General features: G+C 37.1%; 1 protein-coding gene across 7 annotated transcripts in view; it reads right to left on the bottom strand.

Moving 5' to 3' along the window:
* The window catches only part of Arhgap6 (Rho GTPase activating protein 6), a 508,986-nt gene that overhangs the window by 168,260 nt on the left and 323,373 nt on the right, over positions 1-17,353 (bottom strand). The window contains exon 1 of one of the 7 annotated variants that reach the window (XM_050121033.1): positions 12,650-12,879. The exons of the other annotated variants lie outside the window; for them this stretch is intronic. The gene's annotated coding sequence lies outside the window, so the exon portion shown is untranslated. Of the gene's footprint in view, positions 1-12,649; positions 12,880-17,353 lie in introns of those variants that run through there. 7 annotated transcript variants of the gene reach the window in all.

Below are 17,353 nucleotides of genomic sequence, written 5' to 3'. Positions count from 1 at the left end.
GATATTTTAGGACTGTCTAGACAATTACCCCAACTTCAAAGATATTTTCCTTTCTCTTTCAATAGTCACCGAACATGGGAGGTGAAAAGTAGATGATGTTGGCACTCTCTTGTCCAAGATATTGTTCAAACACAGACAGAAATAAGAATATTTTGATCAGTCACAAAATTAAGAGGGCTTAAAGGATATCCCCTGACTTCTGCAGACTTTTCAAGTTGCAAACCACCAGGAAACTCTTCCATCAGGCGTTTTTCTGAAAATGCAGATAAGCAGGCATACATTTAAAAAAAATAACAACTGAGTGAAATGTTTACTATGATCATTTTTAATAAAATGGGATAAAATGGGATACCTCCAATTATTCCACCCAAGAGAATTAGGAAGGCTATTTGGGATAGTTTGTTTCAATTTTCCTATTCCAGTTTCCAGCCAGGCAGCATCTACCTGAGCTAAAACATGGATTGTCATGAGTGACTGTCCTCAGGTGAGCCAAGCTACTGCCATTTTAGGGTTGTGCTTCCTTTCAAAGAAACACCATAGCTGGGTCTGTTTACCATTTATTCTTCATAGAAGGATGGATTGGGCATGATACTGCCTTCTGAGTATCCAGCTGCTCCTTACCACCTGGAGACTCTGAACATGGCCTGGGGGAGGGGCTAGGGTACATACTCGTAGGCAAAGGAAGACTGGAGCTGATATTTCATTTATGCTACTGGGAAGTCTTTATCATTGCTGGATAGGACTTTCAGGGTGTGTGGCCAATTGGGGAAGGAGTGTGCATCAATCATGCTTGGCCTGTAGTTTTCTACTTCTAAAATAACATTTAAAAGGTGTTTTTCCTCCAGCTCCACAGTTGTTGTTCAAACCCAATCCTCCATCCATACTGAATTCAAAGATTTATATTCATTCTGGATTCCCTATATTAGAGTTTTCTACACTAATATAAATTGCGTATGGATACTCTTCCCAAAACCTATGAAGAAAAGTTTCATATCCTAGCTGGAGAGTGCAGTGAACCTTTAAGAGGTGAAAGTCATTTGGTCATTGGGGATACATCTTCAAGAGGGATTGCCAGACCGAAATCTGTTTTGTTTTATGTATGTGTGCGTGTGTGTGTGTGTGTGTGTGTGTGTGTGTGTGCGTGTGCTTCAATTGCAGATGTGAATAGTTTGCTTTGTTGCATACTCTTGTCATTGTGTGCTAGCTTTGGTAGGCAAAAAAAAAAAAATAAAAAAAAAATAGGGAATAGATTTTTGGACTTGAACCTCCAGAACCATGAACCAAATTAAGACTCCCTACCTTAAGTAGCCCGTATCATGTATTTTATGACAATGTTTCAAAACTACTAATGTATACAAATATCCAAAAATACCTATCAAACCATCCCAATTAGATGCTCATCTGAATTCAACAAAATGATCTCCCTGCAACAGCATAATTTGTATACACTTTATGTATTCTGTGCCTGTTTGTCCACAACACCGCATGCCATTGTTCTCGTCTCTCCTAAGAATGCTATCTCTGTTTGTCTTTCTGTTTCCTCTACCTGCAATGATTGTCTCATGCTGTCAACTCTTCATGTTGGCTTTTTCTCCAATTAAAGGACACTGTAGGGCAACCATTTCTAATACTATCTAAATTAGAGTTTGCCTTCTAATATGGCATCATAGAAATCTGCCTGATTTTTATACACCTTTTACTACAATTTGAAACTACTGATTTAATTTGGTTTATATCTTATTTCTTGATTTCATTTTCTTCTCTAGACCTGCATATAGCGGAGTGAACAGCTATCACATGAATGAGTTCAGTTGGGAAGATAGTTAAAGCTATTTTAAAAATATTTTTAAGGTTTATTTATTTATTTATTTATTTATTTATTTATTTATTATATATACAGTGTTCTGTCTGCATTTATGGACCAGATTTTATAGATTGGTTGTGAGCCACCACGTGGTTTCGGGGAACTGAACTCAGGACCTCTGGAAGAACAGTCAGCAGCCAGTACTCTTAATCTCTGAACAATCTCTTTAGCACCCCACCCTCTTTCTAAAGATTTATTTGCTATGAATACAGTGTTCTCCCTGCATATGCCCATTTAGGCCAGAAAAGGGCACACGATCTCATTACAGATGGTTATGAGCCACCACGTAGTTGCTGGGAATGGAACTCGGGACCTTTGGGCGAGCAGGCAGTGTTCTTAACAGCTACGCCATCTCTTCAGCCCCAGTTAAGGCTATTTTAAGATCATTCTAGCAGCTCAGTGATTGCCAGGGGTCCTAAAAGGGGTAAGGGTTGACAATAAAGAGGCATCATGAGGGAATTTGGATTCCATGATAGAACCCCCTGATAGGTAGTGAGCAGTACCAATTTTATGTATTTATTAAAATCATAGAATGGGCTAGTTAGATGGCTTAGCGATTGCCTCAAAGCAAGATGAACTGAGCTGAGATGACTCTATGGAACCTATATGATAGAAGTAGAGAACCATATCACACAAGTTGGTTTTTAACCTTCCACATCCACCCAATGTACACATACATGCATACACACACACACACACACACACACACACACACAAAGAGAATGTAGGAAAATTTTCTTTCAAAATCATGGGATTGTACTCTTCAAAAAGCTCACTTTTAAAAACAAATAAAACTGTTATGATTATCAAACTCATGTCAACCCCAAACAAATCTAGGTTTTGCTTTTGCATGTTTTGTCGAGGAGTAGGGGATGGGGGTGGATTTAGTTAACTTCCTGTATTCATGGTCAAGTACTGACTCAAACCTGACTTCCCATTTTTCATTTATTATTCAAAAGAAAGGAAACGGGAAACAAAATAAAGATGTGGAAGACAAACAATGTAAGAAAAGGCACAGTGGTAAAATAATACTGAAACTCATCATGTGATAAAATGTCAGCATTTATTTGTGACATTTGGCTCTGTGTGTTGGATCACCTCACTGCTGCAGGGGCTGATGGCTGATTTCATAACGGTGCCGCCCACAGATACACCCACCACTGACCTCTGCTTTGTGTGGTTGCTAATGACTAAACTTCACATATTATGCTGGCAAAATCTACCCCTTCCCTGGAGGGCTGTTACACACAGGGAATTAGAGTTTCATAGCCGAACAGTGGGTTTTTTTTTTTTTTTTGCATCATGATCAACTTTCATTAGAACAAAGTTATATGGGCTGATAGATTGCTGTACCTTGCCAAAGTATATTACTCATCGCTGTATATTCACCCAACATATGCCACTGAGAAAACCCCATCCTATCAGGGGAAAGAAGAATGTGGAGATATTAGAGTCTTTAAACCCAAGTTGCATTGTCTGTGGCAAGCACATGATATACATATTTCATCCTCTGCTTTTCTCCCACCCACCCCCACGACTGACCTTCATCCATTAGAACGTGTTGATGGATATACCATTTCAAAATGAAATATCTGGGTATCTGACTCTGATTTAGGGAAAGGGAAATGGTGAGATAATTTCCTCTTTTATCAAGCTGAATCACTCGGCTCACTCTGTTGCCATGCACGCACAAGTAATGTCATAGCAACCTCTGGGCTTGCTCTTAAACACACAATAGTAGAACTGCCTTTACAGGCACTTGTTTTTTTTTTTTTTTAATTCTAATATTTAACGTCTCTGAGCTGTTTAAATTTTACACCATATTTTGAAATACAGTATAATTTACTTCTTTGGGAGTCTTCTTGATGCCTGTCATTTATGTCAGCATCAGATCAACGGAAAGGCTTAGTTAGGTGTCAAAATTCTTTTCATAGTTGATTCATTCTCAGTCCCTAAACTTACAGCTAAAAGTTGTCACAGTAGGCAGGATAATTTGGGTCATCTCTATAATGATGCCAACTTTATTTTTATTAATTTTGAAAGATTTATTTCTGTGTGGGCGCTTCTTTTTTATTACTTCATTTATTTTTTTGAGAATATAATATCATTCCAATATGTCTTCACTTTCTCCCTTCCAACTCTCCCGTACACTTCTCCTTGCTCTCTTTTAAATTCATGGCCTCTTTTTCCACTAATTGCTGTTATATGTATATGCTTATTCATTCCTAAATATAACATACTTTGCCAGTAAGCATTACACACACACACACACACACACACACACACACACAAGGTTTTCAGGGCTGAGAATTTAGTATTAGATGCCAATTGTTGTGTTGTTGTGTCTTTCCTGGGGAAGACTATTTCTCCTACTTTCAGCATTCTTTCGTTGTCTGTAGTTCTTTGTGTAGGGTTGAGATCCACTGATCTTTTTTATTTATTTTACATATATGAATGTCTTGTCGGCATGTATATATGTGCACCATGTGTATGTCTGATGCCTGTAAAGGTCAAAAATAGTAACTGAAGTTAAGGATGATTGTGAATAACACATGGGTGCTGGGAGTTAAATACAGCAAGAACAACAAGTGCTCTTAATCCCTGAACAACAAGTGCTCTTTAGCTCCCAGTCTTAACTTTAAATGAGATTGTAATATATGATTTCAAATTAATGAACTGTAGAAATACATAGACTTCTTATCTACCTATCGTTAGTGCCTTGTCTATTTCTATGACACAGCACCTGAAACTGGGTAATTTATAAAGAATGAGATTTATTTCACTCATGGTTACCATTGCAAGAGATTTGGTTCATTTGAGGCCTTTCATTTTCTTCTTTCAAGTCATTAATGCTATGGTAGTCTAGCTCCAAATACCATTGATATGCAAATGTAGGAATTATATTTCTATTTTATGAACTTTTATAGGACTCAACCATAGCAGTTGTATAAATAAGCTCTGACAAAACATAACTATTACTTGATATTGAGTAAGAAATACAAAATTGTAAAGAGAAGTGACAAAACTATCATTATTGGGGGATTTATGAAGCATTCAGATTCGGAGATAAAAATAAACTATAGTATCCTCCATACTCTTCTTGCTTTAGGAATAATGGGTAGGTACCAACTTACTGAATAATCCCCTAGAAGATACCTCTAGCTATGTCTATAAGTCTGTTTCAAGAAAGGTTCAGCTGAGGAAAGATGAGCAGCAATGGATGCAAGTGGTACCATGCCATATTCTGGAGTCTCAGATTAAACAAATAGTAAAACATGACCAGTCACTCCATATTCCTGCCACCTCACCTAGAGCAATGCTTACCACCGTGTCCTCTCCACTGTGAAAGAGTGGAACCTCAAAACTGTGAGAGAAAGGAAACCATTCCTTTCTCAATGATCTTTTATGGGGTACTTTGTCACAGTAATGAGAAAAGTCACCGATGCAAAGACTGATATCTGAGGACACTAACTCACATTCACAAAACATTCAGAGTCACTGTTGTCTCTTAATTGTGATTGGCCAATTGACTTGTTTTTGAAATGCTGGATACAAGTTTCCGACTTCATGTTTTACTATTACTCATCCACTGTAGCCAATAATTCAATTCATTAGAAATTTAATATTTGATTTTATAAAAGAGATAAAACATTTCCTTAAAATTTAGTTATATTCTATCCTTTTAACAAGTCACATGTTAATCAGTTCAAAGCTTAGGGAGGCTTTGCATGGATCATTTCTTAATTAAGCAACTACTTACAATATGTATACATCTCATTCAATATGATAGAAAGTAACATCTTTTTTAATGAACTGCAAGTGTCTCATTAAGCTAGCATCGTTCCATTTTCAATGCTAGATTTATTCTTCACCAAACTTATGAGGCAACTCAAGTTGTTCTTAGAATCAGAGCCAAACACTTGATACTAAAGGATTTTTTTTTCTGATTACAATCCTATCATTTCAGAGCCCTTTGTACTCCCTTTAGAGAATCATATTTCAAGTTGTTCCTGTACTATGATAAACTAAGTTTTGTGTTGCATTACCTTTCAGTGTTCACAAATGCTTCCTGGCATTATTATCTCCATAAAAATCTAATAGTGATACATTCTCTATATTACTTCTTCTCTAAGCCAGGAGTGTATACCTATCTAGAAAGTGTAGAAATACACATGTTTGAAATCCAACCCAGGTTCATTGGCTGGATGTTCAGAATAGAACCAGTAGGCTGTGACTTCTACAAGACCTGCAGGATCTTTCAATAGAGCTTTTAAAAATATCGTGTGTGTGTGTGTGTGTGTGTGTGTGTGTTGAGAATGAAAACCCTTGTTCTTAATATTGCTGCCTTTGTCTATTTTATTGTTTTATGTTACTTTTGATAGTTGGACAAGGATAACAAAATTTAATATACAAATGTATGATAATACTTGTATGGCTGTAACATAAGATCACATGAATCCTGACAAAGTGAATAGTCACATTCACTGTAAACATTTTAGACTTGAAGAGCAGCCTGTTTAAAATTCATTTCATTAGCAGTATCAATAAGATCACGACTAATTTGTATATAGAGTTAGAAAAATTCAATCCATCACTTATCAGCCAAATTAGAGTTCCTCAGCTGCAGCATCCTAGTGTCTTGGGGCCAGATAATTCAATGACGTTCAGGGTGTTGTGGAATATTATTTTAACTAGGCAAAGATGTGTTACATTTGTTTATGCCGCATTTGTTTAATGATCTAAGAATGTGTGTTTAATTATGTAAAGGTGAGTTGCATTTGTTTCACTTTTCCTGCCTAAAGCACTTGATCGGTCTAATACAGAGCTGAACAGCTAATAGCTAGGCAAGAGAAATCATATGTAGGGCTGTCAGGCAGAGAGAATGAATAGAGGGAGGAATCTAAAAGAATAAAAAAAGAAAACCAAGAGAATAGAGACAGAGACATGCCTGGGGTCAGAAGCCAGGTAGTTTCCAGACAGACACTGGAGGAAGTAGTGAAGGTAAGATATACAGAAGCAAAGAAAAGTAAAAAGCCCAAGGCAAAAGGCAGAGAAAGAGCAACAGGTCAATTTAAAAGGGGTAGGCAGAAAGGAGCCTAAGTTAGGCCAAGCATGCAAAACTAATAATAAGTGTCCATGTCATGATTTAGAAGCTTGTTGGTGGCCAAAAAGGAAAAGCCTGCTACAAGAGGATACTTAGCAGCATCCCTGGCTTCGCCCTAATAGATGTCTGTAGCTCCCTTCCACATCAAAATATCCAATGAATTCATATTTCTGGGATAAAATGGCCTTCAGTTGAGAACTGTATGGCTCGGTGATGTGGACAAGGCTCCACCAATTCATTGGGGGTTTCAACCTTCGCCTCAAAGTAGAATCCTTTAAAAATAGGCAGGCTCATGATCTATCGCGGCACAGTTGATTTTTATCAGCTCGGTGGAGCTTAGGAAGAGTACTTTTGTAAAGCTTGGTAAAAAGTGCAAAGGTGAATTTAAGATTGACAAGAACTGTACTGACACCATCGTGCTCTCAGTTTTCCTATGTGGGAGATGGCTGTAATACCACTTATTCTAACTGCCATGCAGGATGAATAGAGACAGCATTCTGGAAAGCATCTGAACAACAAACTAATGACTGTGTTAAAGGCAGCAGAGAAAAGAATGCATCTTTTTAAAGTTGCCATGGAAATTTTGAAAAAGCTGCATTTAGCCCTTTATTATGAATTAGGATGATTAGCGTTCACGCTGTCATAAAGGAACATGCCATTCCCAATATGGAGGAAATGCAGGGCACTTTCAAAGACTCCCTTGCGTGTGAGGTCATGGTGGTCATGGTAATATTTAGACCTGGATGAAAAAAGTCATACAAAATAATATCAAATCAGTTACACTAAATAACAAAGATACTCTGAATAAATAAAAATATGAAATATAATTATTATCTTTTGGCTTTCAAAAATTAATGTTAGTAAGTGGAAAAGACAAAAAAATAGACTCTGAATAAATTATCACAAAAGGAAAACTTCTTATCAAAGGTTTCATCTGTGTCTATAGGTTTTAAAAAAGCATAAAAATATCTGAGGCAAACAATAACAAATGTTAATCGTTATTCAATCCAAATAATCAATACATAGATTTTTATTAGTTTTCCTGTATTTTTCTTCTTTCATTATAATATTGGATTAAAATTTAGGATATTGAAATTAGCTTGAATAAAACTCAAAAGAATATGTGACAGGGAGAAGGAATTATCCTCATTGGTTTAAAGTGACTATAGATTCCCATAGGAATGAACAGTTCATAGGGGCAAAGTTATTTCATCCCATACTATCTTTCTCAATTTATGCTGTAGGCTTATGTAGGAAGGGCACTGAGCCTTTGACACCGAAGAACTGTTCTACCTTTCCCATCCTTAAAAGAAATCTTAGAATTCTATTTTTCATATATTCTAAGAGTTGTTAAATGAAGAAACTTATTGTGAAATAACCTGCCTACCTATTTAATAACTCAAGAAATTGCACAGCCTCTGCATTTTCCTCCAATAGCAAGTAGCTATGGTAGCAAATGGGACATTTTCTACAAAAGGCAACGTGAGAAAATAGTCTTTCAGGCACAAGTTTTCAAACCATCCATTTGCCTAAAGCTCTATACTTCCATAGGGGGAAGGGGTGTGGGCAGATTCAGCACGCCAAAACCCTTTTCTCCTTCATTAGGAGCTGCCCAACTGTAGCCCACTGACTACATCTGTAGTCAGTGTCTGGGAACAATTGAAAATAACCCGGTCATCACCACATGCCTGTGGTGCATAAAGTCATCAAGAAATGATTTTCTCAACTAATCTTGAAGATTATATAGCAAAGTTTGATACATTAATATGTAAAAAGAATTAGGAAACAGTTTGGTAATGAGACAAAGGCTTTAAGCGCCTATACAGGTTTGTCATAACCATTCAAACTGTTATACACATTTACACTGTATTTTGCTTTTAATATAAAGCATAAGTATAAGAAACAACCAATATTACCTTTTGTCTTACAAAAGCAGATATAGTCTAAAGGAAACCCTAAGGCAGCACATATTACTAATACTTCAAAATCTGAAGTGCACAGTGATGCCACCATTGGTCATATAACCAAAGGATGTTTCATTCTTACACAAAGGTTCTTGCTCAGCCATGTACATTGCTCCTACATTAATAATAGACTGAAATTCCAAAGAACCTAAATGTCACTCAGCAGAATAATGGACACAGAAAATGTGGTGCATTTAAACAATGGAGTGCTACTCAGCTGTTAGAAAAATGAAATCATGAAATTCACAGGTAAATGGAATGGATGGACCTAGAAAAAAATTATCCCAAGAGAGGTAGCCCTGACCCAGAAAGAAAAATATGGAATCTATTCACTTATATGTGGATATTAACTGTTAAGTCATTGACAACTAAGCTACAATCCACAGAACCACAGAGATTAGGTATAGAGTAAGGGACTGGGGAAGACAGATATGTCTCTTTAGGAAAGGAAATTAGAACAGATAAGTTATAGTTCGATGGGGTTAGGCTGGGATAGGAGGATGAATTAAGGGTCATTTGAGGGGTAGTATGGAAACCTAATACAGTAGATGCTTTCTAAACTATATACATATCTGGAGGTGATCTAAATGAAATCACCAGATAATGGGGGCTAACTGAGCCCAAACTAATCTCTTCTCACTAAATGAAGCTTCAAGTTCCAGGATTGGGTTACATCTAATCGAGTTGTTGGCCAAAAGGGTCCCTTAGGAATTCTCAAACAATTTAGGGTATTTCCAAAACTATAGGTTGCTTTCCACAAACTGATGGCAAGGTGCCATCGCTAAAAACAATACTTACACAACCCATTGAACACGGACAAATAGAACTAATGCCTACAGAAAGCCTGGTCTACAGAGTGAGTGCCAGGACAGTCAAGGATATTACACAGAGAAACCCTGTCTCAAAGAACCAAATAAATAAATAAATAAATAAATAAATAAATAAATAAATATAACCCTTTCCTCTCTTAAGTTGTTTATATCAGGTATTTTGTTCCCAGTGATGAGAAAAGTAACTAACATAGAAAATAATATTCAAATATTACTGACAATCTATCCACCTGGTACTTTTCTAGAATAAATCAATTTTGGATATACATACATTTATACTGAATAACAAGCAAACGTAATTACAAAATTTACTGACCAAAAATCTTTCTCCAATTAAAGTAAAATACATTCCATACTTGTATTCCCAAGAAAAATACAATGAAATAAATTCTTTTTGTAATCTTTTAAAAACTAATTAAGTCTATAGAGAGCAAGGATATTTAGCCTTTGACTTACTAATAGCCCATTTTTACTTCACTTCGTATATTTGCATGTTCCAGCATTTCAGGAAATTTGAAGAAAAGAAGATAGTTTCATAGCTATATAAAATTGTATCATTCCTAGCTGCCTCAATACATCATAATTTGAAAGTGATACTTTAACGATATTTTCCCTTTTGTTTCTCCTCCAAATGATACTAAAATAAGAAAACAGTAAGTAAGAAAACAAAGCAAGTGCAGAGCTACGGTTGCTAAGGAAACCATAATCATATTTTCTTTAAACTGTGGCAAAACAGCTACTGCAGTTCAATTCAAGTTCATGTTTTCCTTATATACGTTCAATGTCCTTATTGTACACACCAGTATCATCCGATCAAGCAGGTGAACATGGAGGTGAAAGGGCAGTACCCACAATGTTCAGATTACAGAAGAGAAGTGGGGAAACAATACTTGTTAGAATTTGGGATGCCAAGAAAATAGTTCCCTCACTTCTACTTCACTTGCCCTCAGGGCTCCACGAAGAAATTGGTACCTGTTCTTATGGCAACTGTGTTGACTATAGTATTAATGAGTTCTGCCCAGATATCAAGCAGTGAATACAGGTTAAATGGACTGCCCTCCTCTGATAAAGATTTGGCCTCATAATAAAAACAAACAATTTAGTATGGGCACTCTATGAAACATCATTTTGTGAATGAAATGGTGAATATTTATGACCTGAAGAAACAACCATTTTCCATACACATTTGAAGATGTATCTTCATTAATTTGTATCTTATTTCATAATGCCTTCAGGACTGAAGGGATTGCCCCTTCTCGCCACCACAGGACTTAGTCAATATCATGGAGATTGGGAGGAGCCTTAAATGATTTTTACTCCTATTTTCTAACCCAGGCACTCCTCAGTTCTGTAACTGTGTAAGATGGTTCCAAAGTGGTGAGTCCACACACATTTTCCCACAGAAACAAAACATGGTGGTTTGGGTTCACAAGCCAGCTCATGTAGCCCCATTTCAAACATTGCGCACCAAGAGGGGAAGTATAAATATAAAGAAGTACATGCTCAACCTTCTGAGATCCCGGAAAAGAGAAAAGACCCCCGCGTCATGGGATAGGGGTATAAATGCTGGGTTGGAGGCAAAGACTCTGTATCAGTTCCTTCTGGAAGTTTCCAAGCCAGAAATCATGTCATGGGAGGTTCTGCAGAGTCTTCGATCCAGCTCAGTAACCTGACTCAGCATAGGAACATAATACACCATTTGCTGAACCAATGACATAACAAGCCTATGGGTCTGGGTGATTATTTAGTATTTCTGACACTTCATCACCTCCTCTGGATGAACTACATGGAAAGAACAGGCCAAGTGCTTTGATTGTTGGGTGCTCTATTTTATTGCCCTTAGATCCTTCTAGAACTCCTAGTATTGCTGTTTTGTTTTGTATAATAGGAATAACACAGGGCTCAAAAGAATGGGGTGGGAGGCAGAGCTGAGAAATAAAATATTTTAAAGACAAATTTAATTTCATGCTGAAATGGTCCTTTTGTGTTTATGACTATGTCCCAAAATAGAGTCCTAGAAAAAAAAATGTGTATTTTAGAAACATGAAGAGAAGTCTCAACAATTTAGCACTTTAGGTGATGTATATTTTAAATTCATTATTCATTTATTAATTCATGCATTTTTATTTCCCCAGACAGGATTAATTCCACAATGCATGAACCATGAAAAAAAGGAAAAATATTTCATTATCATGAACACTATAAAGCAACTTTAATGCAAGTCTTATATTACAGAGGAGTTTACTTGTAACTAGTATAAAAATAATTTACTAGTTGCCACTTTAAAAATAATTTTGCCGATTTTTAAATACAAGTCAAAGACCTACTGAGGGTAGGGATGTGGCATAGTGGTAGAGTACTCACCTAGCATGTGTCAGTCCCTAACAGTACTAAAGTCAAAATAAAAATGGAGCACTTCTTGAAAAAAAAAGTTTTTCATTCTAATATTCCTTTATACGTAGGCTAAAATATTTATAGATGAGTAGGTAAAAAAATACCTCCCAAGAACAAATACAACTTTTAATTTCTAAAAGCGTATGTTGAATATGAACAACACGAGAGAGAGAGAGAGAGAGAGAGAGAGAGAGAGAGAGAGAGAGAGAGAGAGAAAACACCACCCACTTGCCCAAGCTCCTCCCCCATAAGGCTAACGGAACCTTTGGCACAACTGTACATACCCTTTCTATTTGCACAGAAATAATACTTTTAAACTATTAAAGAAGCACATGAACAATTTAAGCTGAAATAAGTCCAAATGAATTTTAAAAATATAAAACACTACCAGACTTAAATTCTAATTTTTTTGTCTAAACAAAGAGATACTATTGTAAAGGAAACATCCATACCACATAGTTAAATACAGGTGACCTAGAAACACTCAACTTACAAATATCCTGTACACGGGAACAGTCAATCCAACATAAGGGGATCAGCAACAGAGCAGGCTCTCTAGACTTCAAGGTGAGAGAAGGAGTCCCTTGGGAGTCATCCTGATCCCTCCGCACGGGATACTGGAGTTGGTAATGATTAGAGTGGAAACGGAAAATGGGAAGTCATGGTCCTCGGGGCCGCTGCAGTATTCACTTCCCACCATTCTCACCAAGGAATCTATTTCCCGCAAGTGTTAGGAAGACTGCCTTGGTTCCCAGGCCGGCGCATCAGAAGTCCACTGGGTCCGCAGTTCAGCTGGAACTGTGCTATTAATACTAGGCTGACTTCCCACTTGGAAACTAACTCTAGCCCTGACAGTGCTGGTCAGCTCTGTTATGGTTAAATGAATTTGTGGGCGGTCCTGGGATCCTGCCAGTTAGAACATCCTTTCTGTGGGAAAATTCCTTTAGAGGCCCAAACAACTCACTGTCAAACATGGTTTTCAGCCACAAGTTGGGAAGGGCCTCAGGCATTGACAAATCAATCCTCACCTTTCTTTTCTGGAAATGTTTGGGTAATCGTTGCAGTAAAATAACACCGAAACTCAACACAACAACATGCTCCATAGCAAAGAATAGTATATTTCACTAACAATGATAAGGCATCAATAGATTGGCTCCCTACCAACACACACACACACACACACACACCATGCACATGCACAAACATATGTTTCATATGATGCTTCTTGCAAATATGTTGCCTTTAATGCAGAACTTCTTTTATTTATGCTAAAAAAAAGATCATCTATGACCCAGGCCCCAATTCTGAGCTTTAACTTTTATTCTCTTCTGAGGGTTGATTTATACTCATTGAGCTACATTCTCAGTTGGTTCTCCTCAGGCTCAAAAAACATCTGTGCAATAACCTGATAAAACCTGGAGGTGTTCAGTCATGGGGTAGGAAGTGAAAAAGTTGCAATCGACAGTGGTCTGGGGACTCAGGAACATCATATTTAAATCAGCTAAGAGACTAATGTCAGAGTCTTCCTAACTGTATGGGACGAATGTGCAAAACAGATACTGTTCCCATCAATAGCAAATAGGTTGTTTGGTACAAGTACACGTAGGTGAACTACAGATCCCAATTATTTTCACACACAAACAACAATAAGAATAAATCAGAGAGGATGCTAACATTTACAGTAGCAGATTATCGTTTCTTAGGAGATGAATATCTGCTGCCTAAGAAATGAAAATCACCACTGTTAACACACAAAAAGCAATTGTCATAGTGAACCAAACACATGCAGAAAAGCTTCAGTGCATTTGGCAGAAGCAGGGCAAAGTCTTCCATATTCATTTAAAGGCAGCACCAAAATCACTGGAGACCCAAGCACTGAATGAATGACACTTCAGTTTTGCATTCTGGCTTTCTTCCTAAATCATTTCCAAGTATAAAATAGCCCAGGACCCACAGGAAATCTGAGATGAAGTGATTGAAGATTTTAGAGAAGTCTTTAAATAAATGCCTGAGAATGGTGTTTCAATTGGCCTGTAAAATATAGACTCGAATAGAGAAAGACTGTATCATCTAAAACTATTTAGGAGAATGTGGTAGTTTCAACCCTATCTTACATAAAAGAGAATAACTAAGTTAGTGATGTCAGAAAAATAACATTTCTGCGAAAACATTTTTTTCTATCAGAGAATGTATAATTACTCACTTTACCCATGAGAAGAAGAGATTTCATTAAACCATAAGAGTAAAAGGAAATTATGTTTAACTTGCATATTAATCCTGTAAATTACAAAACAATCTTACAAAGATGGAAAGCAACCCAAACTGTTTTGCTTTGCTTACACGTGTTTTCAATATCTTATCAAATCTTCAATAATTGTGAGCTTGTATATCAGTACCAATTTTCTTATCGCTATATCCCAATTTAGAAGTTCTGATTAAATTAGCATAATTAATGTTAAACAGTGTTGGCTTCACACTTAAAAATACATTCCCTTCTTTGTCTCTAATATGGCCCTCCATAGATATTATAGGCTTTAGATTTGTCTTCTTTCTATTGCATCTTTCAGTATCCATGAAACTGTTCTGTGAAATTCAGTTGGCTATTTACCATTCAGGCACATGGATACTATTTGCCTCTGAATTCTATACAATTATATATATTTGATGGTAATAGAGATACTGATTCCCTTGGACATCTCCCTTTAAAGACCTTGGGGAAACAAGAAAAAAAATGAAACCATATAAAAGAAAATTAAAGCAGAGACCTTGCTATTCCTGTTTTAAAAATATTTTACTTATTTAAAGTTATGTGCATGTGTGTATGTCTTGGTATATGCGTGTGACTGTAGTGCCCATGCAGGGCAGAAGAGGCTGTTTAACTCCTTGGAGCTAGAGTTGCAGGTCATTATAAATTACCTAACATAGGTGCTGGGAGTTGAACTCATGTCCTCTGGAAGAGCAGTGTGTCCTACTAATTAATAAGCTATCTCTGAAGCCCATTGTTTGATTTTCTGAAATGGTTATTGAGTTCTACAATAATAAGGGAAATCAAAATGCTTGAAACAAAGTATTTTGAAACCACTGTGAAGAAGTCTATCTTCTAAGGGAGCCACTGTAGGTAAAGGGAAGTGAAAGTTCTCGGGTCAGCACCCATATGGTGTTAATAAGAAAACCCACATGCATGCTGCAGTATGGCTTGTTTAGCAGATTGGCCCCTGTTGGGAAAAATGCATGCTATGTCAATTTTTAGCTCAGACAAACATTAGCAAAGCAAATTTTCTCACATCATTACCCATAGCCAAATATATAACTTTGAGATGGCTTCTCTCCAATCTTTATTCAAAGTGAGGGTAACATTTATGTAAAGGATTCTTGCCAAATAGAAGAAGCTACTGGCCATTTGCATGTTGGGATGAAGGAAATTAATGAAGCAATACATGTATAACAGTTGAATTTTTAACATGCAGATATCTAAATTTTATTAGCAACAAACTGTTGACTAAGCCTCCTAAGATCTGTCCACTGATCTTGCTTTCAGACAACCTGACTTGGAATGATCTTCCACCCACGAATATCTCTGTTACCTTTAGGAAAACTAACTTTATGAATATCCTCAGTCAGTTGCCCACTTGCTTTCCATCCTCCGTATAGATTTCTGATGCCTGGCTAGTCAATCTTCCCCTGTAGTCATCAAGGGAAGATGATCCATCCTAGCTCCAAAAATAGAGCTTCATCATTTTTACTTGGTGTTACATCATTTAATATGCCAAGTATGCTTTAAATGTATTTCAGACTAAGGCCAGTTGCATGACATTTAGGAAAAGGGCAATCAAGCAAACAACAGTGGTTTTTAAAATCAGGTGCAAGTAAAATTCACTGCTGGATAAAGAAGCCAGGTAATTCTGCAATCTGGGACACTGTGATGCATGAGGGACAAAAGCTTCCAATAGCCTATGCTTTCTCCATCTTGGGCAGGAGACTCTTGGTGAGAACACTGCTGCTAAAGCTCCAGGTGACTTATCTGTACTTTAGGCAGCAGTAATCACGCACTGATGGAGATTTTGTCTCAAGCTATGTAGAAAGCAATAAAAAGTGGGTAGGGAGAAGAGAAGGCAAGTAGCAGTCACTGCCACAGTCTATCACCCAGCCGCAGCCAAAGGAAGATACAGAAGCTTGCAGAATTCTCCTGCTAAGAAAGGAAAGTATGGCATGTACATCTTCCTCTGTTCATTTTCATGCCCCAATGAGGTTGTTTGCAAATGATAGCCCCTGATGTCACCAGCCTGAGAGGAGAGTGAACAGCATCTGGAACAGGATGGATCCTGGGAAGAGGGCTAGAGTCAAGTAGGAGTGAAAAAGTTGAGTCTATAGCCAGGTAAGTGTCCCTACACTGTGAACGAGTTCTATTTTGTAGTGATTTGTGCCGTGGCAAGCAGGGGTATTTCAGTTTTTACAAAGGCTAAAATGTGAGTCTCCTCTTAACATTCTTTCCCTTCTAATTTTATAATGATGTTGGCCTGCCTGAAATAAAAAAAAAAAAAGCAGGACTCTAGTACTGAAGCTTCTTCAGTCAGTCACAGGGTGAGAGGAATGAATTGACAGGGACAAGAGAGGGGATCACTGATGTAAATGTGCTTAAGGAACAGTTACGAAATCTAAGGCTTGCAAGGAAGATTAAGACATAGTGTTTAGTGCCATAGTTCTCAACCAGTGGGCCCCAACCCCTTGTGGGGGTTGTATACCAGATATCCTACATATCAGATATTTACATTATGATTCATCACAGTAGTAAAATTATAGCTCTGAAGTAGCAATGAAATAATTTTATGGTTGGGGAGGACACCACAACATGCGGACCATATTAAAGGGTTGCAGCATTGTGAAGGTTGAGAACCACTGACAAGAGCAGAAATAAAAAGGAGCTATGGAGATGTAAAAAAAAAAATGGAACAGAAGCTAAATGTAGCAAGAACTCACCTTATAGATCTGGAGGTGATGGCTTATGTAAACTGAAAAAAAAAGAGGAGACTTGGAAGAAAGATAGAATAGAAGCTACTTAGCAGAGGGTTGAGGAATAGACAGAGATAAGACCATCCTCATTAGATTTTTAGCTGTAATCGGGAATGACTTGTAGAAGGATTTTTGCCAAGGCAGAGACTTAACATGAGATAACTGTACAGAAAAACAAATTTGAAGC

Source organism: Alexandromys fortis, unplaced genomic scaffold (genome assembly GCF_014885135.2).
Source record: "Alexandromys fortis isolate MF-2015 unplaced genomic scaffold, M_Fortis_MF-2015_v1.1 scaffold_192, whole genome shotgun sequence".
Classification (NCBI taxonomy): Eukaryota; Metazoa; Chordata; class Mammalia; order Rodentia; family Cricetidae; genus Alexandromys; species Alexandromys fortis.
This window is presented reverse-complemented; position numbering and strand designations above follow the sequence as displayed.